The sequence below is a fragment of the Nerophis ophidion genome, linkage group LG28 (assembly GCF_033978795.1).
Source record: "Nerophis ophidion isolate RoL-2023_Sa linkage group LG28, RoL_Noph_v1.0, whole genome shotgun sequence".
Lineage (NCBI taxonomy): Eukaryota > Metazoa > Chordata > Actinopteri > Syngnathiformes > Syngnathidae > Nerophis > Nerophis ophidion.
The window spans coordinates 24,715,703-24,727,507 of NC_084638.1; the positions used below are offsets into that span (position 1 = coordinate 24,715,703).

An 11,805-nucleotide genomic window follows, 5' to 3' on the forward strand; every position below is an offset into this window, starting at 1 on the left:
TCGCGCACACAAATCAGTATAATTCGCTCCAAGGTTCACTCGGACACGCACACACACACACACACACACACACGCGCGCGTGCGTTTCCAGTGCGACTTAATGTCTTGGTTGTAAACTGTAAAGTATTTTATTGCACTAAAATAATGATAATAATGAACAGAACATTCAAAAATTGTCATACAAATAAGATGAGAAAAATAGTCGTACACATTTATAAAACGTTATATTAACATAAATGCAAAAATAAATCTTAAATAAATCCTAAAGAAATGCAAAAACCAAAATAAATACACTATGTCAATAATACTTAAATATACCAACAAAAATACCTTAAAAATAAATTAAATTAAGAGCCCGAAACCCAAAATAAAAAAGTGCACTGTTATCAAAACAGTCAAATGGAAATATATAATTAAACGTGTAAGTCAAAAAAGAGGATAGCTTAAATAAGTATACAAAAAATATATAAAAAGAAAAAAACAAACAAACAAACACATACACACACACACGTCATTATAACGTGTCTAACAACATATTCATGAATTAAACACCAATACAACTTTATTTTCAATAGATAATGCAGACTCAGGTCCCTCCCCGTTCACAGAGGACTGGGCTGTCCGTTCACTTGTAATGATCTGTTGATTGTGTTCATATTTATGTTATTTGCTCAGGCCAGGCGACCCTTGTTCACAAACACTAAGACATCAGCGAGTCTTGTAATCCCTCCAAATGACACAGTCGCGGCTGAACTCAAATGCACTGAGAAAAGAACGAATCATTTCATTAAGTGATTCAGTTCGTTCACTCAAATGATTCGTTCGAACGAACAAATCGTTCGCGAACGACCCCTCACTAGGAAGGATGGTGGAGTGGTGAGGAGCGCTGCGCTCACATTTTTTTTGTAAATCGGAGTGATTCGCTTAATTTGGTGAAGTATCGATACCATCACGCCAGTATTGATACGATACTGGCGATAGTATCGACACTTGGTATCGATACGCCCAGCCCTACAGGAAGACGAAAACACAAGATGGCGTTTGACGGATATTACGGTTCTTAACCAGTACTTACATGTTCACATATTTGTGGTTTAACGGATTAAATATCGTTAATGATTGTTAGTATAACTTATTTTTATGGGCTTTCCTCTTTATGATGTTAAGTTCCTGTCATAATCAGGGGTGTCAAACTCAAATACAGAGTGGGACAAAATTTAAAACTGAACAAAGCCGGGGGCCAAGGTTGAACAAATGAACCTTTTAAAAGGGACCCAAACAAGTTTTTCATTGAATATTGAACAAGCAAGGCTTATATAACTTTATAGTGACATGCAAAATTGAGTTTCAAATAATAATAACAGGCCCTGTGATGAGGTGGCGACTTGTCCAGGGTGTACCCCGCCTTCCGCCCGATTGTAGCTGAGATAGGCACCAGCGCCCCCCGCAACCCCAAAAGGGAATAAGCGGTAGAAAATGAATGAATAATAACAATACTAATTCAAAATTACCAATGGCATATCAAATTAAATTGAAATAAAAATGGAATGCCTCTTTTGTATTTGCAGCCTTCCGAGGTAAATATCAACATGAACTTTTTCCAAAGGCTAATACATTTGAAAATAAAATAACAATAAATCAACCATTCAGGCCTTTTTTACTGCTCAGTAAATGTCGGGGCTCAGGTGGGCGGGGTTAAGGGGGTTTGTTGGTAGCGGGAAGGTGGGGTGTATATTGTAGTGGTCCGGAAGAGTTAGTGCTGCAAGGGGTTCTGGGTATTTGTGTTGTGTTACGGTGCGGATGTTCTCCCGAAATGTGTTGGTCATTCTTGTTTGGTGTGGGTTCACAGTGTGGCGCATATTTGTAACAGTGTTAAAGTTGTTTGTATGGCCACCCTCAGTGTGACCTGTATGGCTGTTGATCAAGTATGCCTTGCATTTACTTACATGTGTGTAGAAGCCACATATATTGCGTGACTGGGCCGGCACGCTGTTTGTGAGGAGGAAAAACAGACTTGATGACAGGCTGTAGGGAACGCTAAAGGCAGTGCCTTTAAGGCACACCCCCAATATTGTTGGAATTCGGGAGAATGGTTGCACCGTGAGATTTTCAGGAGGGGCACTGAAATTCGAGAGTCTCCCGGGAAATCGGTGAATGCGGTGTTACAGCGGCACCGGGCCAGCTCTATTGTTAATTTGATATTGCCTTAAGGGCCGAATGAAATTACCTGGCCCGCGGGCCAGAGTTTGACACTTATGTGCTATACCAGGGGTCGGGAACCTTTTTTGCTGAGAGAGCCATGAAAGCCAAATATTTCGAAATGTATTTCCGTGAGAGCCATTGAATATTTTTTTAACACAGAATACAACTAAATGCGTGCATTTTTAAGTAATTTTAAGTATAATAGGTCTCTTATTCTTTTTAATAACATTGTTATTCTAAAGTTAACCAATAATAAATATCGTACTTCTTACCATTAATGCGACATCTTGACATTTTAACACTGTGATTACCAGCAGAATTATTCATTACTTATCGTGTTAAGCAATGTCAGCTAAGATTTATCCGAGAGCCAGATTCACTCATCAAAAAAGCCGCATCTGGCTCTAGAGCCATAGGTTCCCTACCCCTGTGCTATACAGTATATGCCTTGAGCTCTTATTTTGAAGGCGCTAAGAGCGGAAATGATGACACGTGTTGTAAATCCTCGGTTACATTGGTGTACATGTCGCATATACTGTATAAAACTACAAAATAACAAACACAGAGGCTCCGGTTTTACACGAGGACCACTTTACTTTTCTTCCTTTCTTAAACTCCGCTCCACCACGCGTGTCACCACTTCCGCTCCTGCCGCCTTCAAAATAAGAGCTCAAGGCTTACGCTGTATAACAGCTTCTAAAATGAATTTAACATCACAAATAGGCAAGCCCATAAAAATAGGTTACATACCTCCCCTCCTACAAAAAGAAACATCCTCGTTTCAACACAATCAACAGGATAAGTGCAGAAACAACACAGACAGTTAACACACACACACAACAAAACATATTAACCTGTCCCCACTAATATACACAACAACAACAAAATATGTCCCAATAGTCCCAATCACGCACACCTCACTATTCCCACGTATACCAGAAAGTTCTGATACACCATAGCATCCAGACATACTATACACATATGAAACATGTGCCATCACATTAAGAAACATGCATGTTTTGTTGTTGTTGTTGTTGTTGTGTATATTTGTATATTAATATGTTTTGTGTGTGTGTGTTAACTGCCTGTGTTGTTTTTGCACTTATCCTGTTATTGTGTTGGAACGAGGACGTTTCTTTTTGTAGGCGGGGAGGTATGCGACCTATTTTTATGGGCTTGCCTATTTGTGATGTTAAGTTCCTTTTATATAAGCTGTTATACAGTATATGCCTTGAGCTCTTATTTTGAAAGCGCTGAGAGCGGAAGTGGTGACACGTGTGGTGGAGCGGAGTTTTGGAAAGGAAGAAAAATAAACATCCTAGAGCAGGGGTCACCAACGCGGTGCCCACGGGCACCAGGTAGCCCGTAAGGACCAGATGAGTCGCCCGCGGGCCTGTTCTAAAAATAGCTCAAATACCAGCACTTACCAGTGAGCTGCCTCTATTTTTGAAATTGTATTTGTTTGCCAGCAGACTTTGTCTCCCGGCTGGCCTGGGAACGCCTCGGGATCCCCCGGGAAGAGCTAGACGAAGTGGCTGGGGAGAGGGAAGTCTGGGCTTCCCTGCTTAGGCTGCTGCCCCCGCGACCCGACCTCGGATAAGGGGAAGATGATGGATGGATGGATGGAGCAAGCTGGTCTCGCTTTGCTGGACATTTTTAATTCTAAGAGAGACAGAACTCAAATAGAATTTGAAAATCCAAGAAAATATTTTAAAGACTTGGTCTTCACTTGTTTAAATAAATTAATGTATTTTTTTACTTTGCTTCTTATAACTTTCAGAAAGACAATTTTAGAGAAAAAATACAACCTTCAAAATGATTTTAGGATTTTTAAACACATATACCTTTTTACCTTTTAAATTCCTTCCTCTTCTTTCCTGACAATTTAAATCAATGTTCAAGTATTTTTTTTTCATTGAAAAGACTAATGAATACATTTTAATGTAATTCTTCATTTTAGCTTCTGTTTTTTTGACAAAGAATATTTGTGAAATATTTCTTCAAACTTATTATGATTAAAATGTAAAAAAAAATATTCTGGCAAATCTGTAGAATCAAATTTAAATCTTATTTCAAAGTCTTTTGGATTTCTTTTAAAATTTTTGTTCTGGAAAATCTAGAAGAAATAATGATTTCTCTGCGGACGGGGTGGCGCAGTGGGAGAGTGGCCGTGCGCAACCCGAGGGTCCCTGGTTCAATTCCCACCTAGTACCAACCTCGTCACGTCCGTTGTGTCCTGAGCAAGACACTTCACCCTTGCTCCTGATGGGTGCTGGTTAGTGCCTTGCATGGCAGCTCCCTCCATCAGTGTGTGTGAATGTGTGTGTGAATGTGGAAATGATGTCAAAGCGCTTTGAGTACCTTGAAGGTAGAAAAGCGCTATACAAGTACAACCCATTTATCTTTTAATTATCATTATCTTTGTTAGAAATATAGCTTGGTCCAATTTGTTATATATTTTAACAAAGTGCAGATTGGATTTTAAACTATTTAAAACATGTCATCAAAATTCTAAAATTAATCTTAATCAGGAAAAATTACCATAAATAATTTTTAAATTTTTTTCCAAAAGATTCGAATTACCTAATTTTTTTCTTCATTTTTTTTTGGGTTGAATTTTGAATTTTAAAGAGTCAAAATTAAAGTCAAACTTTAATTTTCATTTTTTTCGTGTTTTCTCCTCTTTTAAATCGTTCAATTAACTGTTTTTTTTCATAATTTGTTCTCTACAAAAAACTTTCCGTAAAAGGAAAAAAAATGTACGACTGAATGACTGACCGAAATACCCTTTTTTTTTTTTTTAAATATATAGATTTATTTATTAAAGGTAAATTGAACAAATTGGCTATTTCTGGCAATTTATTTAAGTGTGTATCAAACTGGTAGCCCTTCGCGTTAATCAATACCCAAGAAGTAGCTCTTGGTTTCAAAAAGATTGGTGACCCCTGTCCTAGACAATATTCATGACAAAATTGTGCTTTGTTTTAACCTTCGTCTTGTGTTAGGGTCGGCACCGACCCGTTTTAGTTTTTAAATGCATAAAAGAACCACATCAATTTATTTTTATGCATCAAGGATTTTTGACTTTGTCAGGAACCTCTATTTCAACAAAATAAAACTTTTTTTTTTTGTTTCACTAAATTATAAAAATGCTCTGGTTGAAATTATGACCTTGGTGTTGTTAGGGTCGGTTTCGACCCAGTTCTAAAATTAAGACTATAAAGCACTAAGTAGAGCCAAAACTGAACACACTGATGGCCAGCTCCTCTCCCAATCATGTGAGCTTTAGGGGATTCTCATTTTACCTTGTTATCCAGTACAAAAACAAACAAAATTTATGTGGTTCTTTTATGCATTTAAAAACTAAAATGTCCAGACATTTGAGGTCAATTCAGTATAGAGTTGTTACTATGTTAAAATTATTAAAATGAAAAAATAAATAAAACAAATGTATTTAAGAGATGTATTCTGATACACCTCAGTAATGGTCAGGTAACACAACAACCGTTTTTTTATTTATACGATTCTCTTGAGGTTCGTTTTACCATTTTTTTCAATTAAAATCGAGGGGTATACTGACAAAAAAAAGGCCCAATGGCCCACACCAAAAATATTAAAACCAATATTTTCATGGATAAGGAGGCCTAACGAGGTAACCAAGAGATGAGAAACAAATTGGATGATAGATAATTGTTTTTAGTGTATTTTACAGCTGATTTAAGACATGGGTCAAAACCGACCCGTTAACATAAGAGATGGTAACAGAAAGCTAACACAAGAGGAAGGTTAAAGATGTTGGTTTTACACTGTATGAACAAAAAATTGAAAAGGAATTTTACCTTTGCTACCTTATTATTCTATTGGCTATATATATATATATATATATATATATATATATATATATATATATATATGTAAGTTTCTCAATACCCGACCCGTCTTTTGTGCCTTTAAAAAAAAAATTAGAACTCTACATTAAAACGCTCTCTATCTGTCAGAAAGTGTTTTAGTCTTATCTTATTCTGACGCAGTTTTGAGATGTTAGATTTCCTGTGCTCTTAATTTGGCGATGTAGTCCGAGACGTCATTTCCTGTTTGTAGTGTTTCTGCGTAGGATCATAAGATGGGCTCTTGAGTGCTTGTGTAAACAGCATTGTGTGCGTTGCTGACTAAAATGTAAGTATACGTCGAATATAGCCCGGTCATTAATGCTAAATGCCAATAATGTGTTAGATGTAGCCTTAACCGAGTGTTTGTTTGCAACAATGTTTCTATTTGACGTTATAATTCGCCAGCTCAACTTTCGCCCTGTTAATACTTCTTGTTACACAGTAGTTACCCTATCCTACCACTAGATGGCGACACGGACCAAGTTTAAAGCACTGTCTAAATCGGGGGTGTCAAACTCAAATACAGAGTGGCCAAAATTTAAAACCGAACAAAGCCGCGGGCCAAGGTTGAACAAAGTAACCTTTTAATAGGGACCCAAACAAGTTTTGCATTGAATATTGAACAAGCAAGGCTTATATAACTTTATAGTGACATGCAAAATCCAGTTTCAAATAATAATTAAAATATATCAATGGCATTTCAAATAAAATATAAAAAAAAAATTGAATGCCTCTTTGAGGTGGACGGGGTTTGGTGATAGCGGGGGTGTATATTGTAGCATCCCGGAAGAGTTACTGCTGCAAGGGGTTGTGGGTATTTGTTCTGTTGTGTTTATGTTGTGTTACGGTGCGGATGTTCTCCCGAAATGTGTCATTCTTGTTTGGTGTGGGTTCACAGTGTGGCGCATATTTGTTACAGTGTTAAAGTTGTTTATACGGCCACCCTCAGTGTGACCTGTATGGCTGTTGACCAAGTATGCCTTGCATTCTCTTGTGTGTATGTGTGTGTGTATAAGTTGCATATATTATGTGACTGGGCCGGCACGCTGTTTGTATGGAGGAAAAGCGGACGTGGAGACAGGTTGTAGAGAACGCCAAAAGCAGTGCCTTTAAGGCCCACCCTCAATATTGTACTTTGGGAGTCTTCCGGGAAAATCGGGAGGGTTGGCAAGTAAGAGTGTTAGCGGTGAATGCGGTGTTACAGCGGCGGGCCAGCTCTAATGTTAATTTGATATTGCCTATAGGGCCAAATTAAATTACACGGCGGGCCGAATGTGGCCCGCGGGCCAGAATTTGACACCCATGGTCTAAATCAACAGTGCTTATCACCCATTCATCTCTATTGGACTGCTTTAAAGGCCTACTGAAATGAGATTTTCTTATTTAAACGGGGATAGCAGGTCCATTCTGTGTGTCATACTTGATCATTCCGCCATATTGCCATATTTTTGCTGAAAGGATTTAGTAGAGAACATCCACAATAAAGTTCGCAACTTTCGGTGCTAAGAGAAAAGCCCTGCTTCTACCGGAAGTCGCAGACGATGACGTCACGTGTTGATGGCTCCTCACATATTCACATTGTTTCTAATGGGAGCCTCCAACAAAAAGAGCTATTCGGACCGAGAAAACGACAATGTCCCCATTAATGAAAGATTTGTGTTTGAGGATATTTCTAGCGAAAAAAAAAAAAAGAGTTAAAAAAAAAATGCAATTGCATTGAGACGGATTCCGATGTTTTTAAACGCATTTACTAGGATAATTCTGGGACATTCCTTATTTTTCTATTGTGTTGCTAGTGTTTTAGTGAGTTTAATATTACCTGATAGTCGGAGGTGTGTCTACACGGGTGTGTTGACGCCAATGTCTCAGGGAAGTCGACGGCAGCTTCATGGACGACACAAGCTCAGCTTTTCTCCGGTAAGAAGCGACTTTTTAACCACAATTTTCTCACCGAAACCTGCTGGTTGACATTTGGTCTGGATTCATGTCCGCTTGACCGCGCTGTGATCCATAGTAAATTTTCACCTCCTGGAATTTTAAACACAGAATCACCGTGTGTTTGTGTGGCTAAAGGCTAAAGCTTCCCAACTCCATCTTTCTACTGTGACTTCTCCAATATTAATTGAACAAATTGCAAAAAATTCAGCAACACAGATGTCCAAAATACTGTGTAATTATGCCGTTAAAGCAGACGACTTTTAGCTGTGTGTGTGTGTGCTGTGCTCATACTTCCTTAAAACCCGTGACGTCACGCGTACACGTCATCATAACACGACGTTTCCAAGACGAAACTCCCGGGAAATTTAAAATTGTAATTTAATAAACTAAAAAGGCCGTATTGGCATGTGTTGCAATGTTAATATTTCATCATTGATATATAAACTATCAGACTGTGTGGTGGCTAGTAGTGGCTTTCAGTGGGCCTTTAATAGTCCATGTACATTTATTTGTATATTTGTTTTATAAGACATTGTAAAATATATTATATTAGATATAAGATTATACATATCCTGTTATATTATTGCATATTATGTTGCCTCAATGTATCCTAAAAATTCTTTGTTCCCTGTAGACCACACACACACACACCTAAATCACACTTGTTCAACTTCACCATTAAAGAGTGCCTGAAAGCCTCTCTGTGGCCTACTCTCTGACCGGAGTCCTTGTCTTTAAGAAGATATTAGACCAGCATTTCACATCCAGAGTAACCTACTCTATCATACTATCTAGAACAACAAAAAAGTTGTGAAAACGATCATGCTGTGTTCCAAATTTAAGTTATTTACTGAAATTGAGTGCGCCTATAGGCTTACTCAATATGGCCTTGCACTTTATTATATATATATATATATATATATATATATATATATATATATGTATATATATATATATATATATATATATATATATATATATATATACATATACATATTAGGGGTGTGGGAAAAAATCGATATGAATACGAATCGAATCATTTATGTTGTGCGATTCAGGATCGATTCTCATTTTAAAAAATCTAATTTTTTTTAAAATTAAAAATAAAAATTATATATATATATATATATATTGTTTTTTTTATTTTTTTATTTTTTTTATTATTATTATTTTTTTTTTATCCATCCAAAAAAACAATGCACAGCAATACCATAACAATGCAATCCAATTCCAAAACCAAACCTGACCCAGCAACACTCAGAACTGCAATAAACAGGGCAATTGAGAAGAGACACAAACACGACACAGAACAAACCAAATGTAGTGAAACAAAAATGAATATTATCAACAACAGTATCAATATTAGTTATAATTTCAGCATAGCAGTGATTAAAAATCCCCTATTGAAGCTATAATTAGACATTTATAAAAAGAAATAAAAAAAGAACAATAGTGTCACAGTGGCTTACACTTGCATGGCATCTCATAAGCTTGACAACACACTGTGTCCAATGTTTTCACAAAGATAAAATAAGTCAAATTTTTGGTTCGTTAAATAGTTAAAACAAATTCACATTATTGCAATCAGTTGATAAAACATTGTCCTTTACAATTATAAAAGCTTTTTTTTTTTTTTTAAATCTACTACTCTGCTTGCATGTCAGCAGACTGGGGTAGATCCTGCTGAAATCTATGTATTGAATGAATACAGAATCCTTTGGAATCGGAAAAATATCGTTTTTGAATCGAGAATCGAAAAAAATCGATATATTATCGAATCAATACCCCAAGAATCGATATTGAATCGAATCGTGGGACACCCAAAAGATTCACAGCCCTAATATATAGTATTCCATTTTAGTAACTTTAAACCCTCCTGGCGCTGTTTTATTTTTTACTGTTTTTGTACTGTTTGGTACTTATTTTTTATTATTGTTTCTCGTCTGTTTGATTGTAAATGTTGAAATTTATAAATAGATAAAAAATAAAATAAAATAAAAAAGTAGTCCTTTGTGTAAATCTGGAGCCTCCATGTTTGTTATTTTGTTGTTGTATACAGTATAGGCGACATATATAAACCCTCGAGGGTTTATATATGTCGCCTATACTGTATACCAGTGGTTCTCAAATGGGGGTATGTGTACCCCTGGGGGTACTTGAGATTTTTGTAAAATATTCTAAAAATAGCAACAATTAAAAAATCCTTTATAAATACATTTATTGAATAATACTTCAACAAAATATAAATGTAAGTTCATAAACTGTGAAAAGAAATGCAACAATGCAATATCCAGGGTTGACAGCTACATGTTCCATAAATATTGATGTTAATGATTTCTATTTTTGTGAAGAAATTTTTAGAATTAAGTTCATGAATCCTGATGGATATCTATTACAATCCCCAAAGAGGGCACTTTAAGTACTCGGGCGGTATAGCTCTGGTTGCCGTGCCAGCAACTTGAGGGTTCCAGGTTCGATCCCCGCTTCTGCCATCCTAGTTAATGCTGTTGTGTCCTTAGGTAAGACACTTTACCCACCTGCTCCCAGTGCCCCTCACTGGTTTAAATGTAACTTAGATAATGGGGGGTTGCCCACATATGAAGTGAAGTGACTTATATTTATATAGCGCTTTTTCTCTAGTGACTCAAAGCGCTTTACATAGTGAAACCCAATATCTAAGTTACATTCAAACCAGTGTGGGTGGCACTGGGAGCAGGTGGGTAAAGTGTCTTGCCCGAGGACACAACGGCAGTGACTAGGTTGGCAGAAGCGGGAATCAAACCTGCAACCCTCAAGTTGCTGGCACGGCCACGCTACCAACCGAGATAAACCGCCCCGAGCTAAACAGTAAAATAGAAATCAAAAAGTATAAAAAGTCCCCCGATTCCTATTTTCAATAGTCCGCTCATTTGAGCAGGAAAACACTGAACACCATCTTTATGCAGTCCTCTCCAAGGTTTCTCATAGTCATTGTCACCGACATCCCACTGCGGTGCGTTTTTCCTTGCCTTTAAGTGGGCTCTGTTTTGAGGATGTCGTTGTGGTTTTGTGCAGCCCTTTGAGACACTTGTGATTTAGGGTTGTATAAATAAACATTGATAGATTGATTTCACAACGTAAAGTGCTTTGAGTCACTAGAGAAAAGCGCTATCCATCCATCCATTTTCTACCGCTTATTCCCTTTCGGGGTCGCGGGGGGCGCTGGCGCCTATCTCAGCTACAATCGGGCGGAAGGCAGGGTACACCCTGGACAAGTCGCCACCTCATCGCAGGGCCAACACAGATAGACAGACAACATTCACACTCACATTCACACACTAGGGCCAATTTAGAGTTGCCAATCAACCTATCCCCAGGTGCATGTCTTTGGAAGTGGGAGGAAGCCGGAGTACCCGGAGGGAACCCACGCATTCACGGGGAGAACATGCAAACTCCACACAGAAAGATCCCGAGCCTGGATTTGAACCCAGGACTGCAGGAACCTCGTATTGTGAGGCAGACGCACTAACCCCTCTCCCACCGTGAAGCCAAGAGAAAAGCGCTATGTAAATAAAATTCACTTCACTTCACTCCTTCTATCTGTATTTATAATTGAATCACTTGTTTATTTTTTAACAAGTTTTTAGTTATATCTTATTTTCAAATTAGTTCAAGAAAGACCACTACAAATGAGCAGTATTTGACATAGTGCTGTATTTTACTTCTTTATCAGTTTTTTTTCAACCAAAAATGCTTTGCTCTGATTAGGGGGTACTTGAATTTAAAAAAAATGTTC

At 37.5% G+C, this 11,805-nt stretch overlaps 1 protein-coding gene across 4 annotated transcripts in view; it reads left to right on the forward strand.

The window, feature by feature from the left end:
• The window catches only part of LOC133544984 (gastrula zinc finger protein XlCGF57.1-like), a 202,805-nt gene that overhangs the window by 84,323 nt on the left and 106,677 nt on the right, over positions 1–11,805 (forward strand). The window lies entirely within an intron of this gene.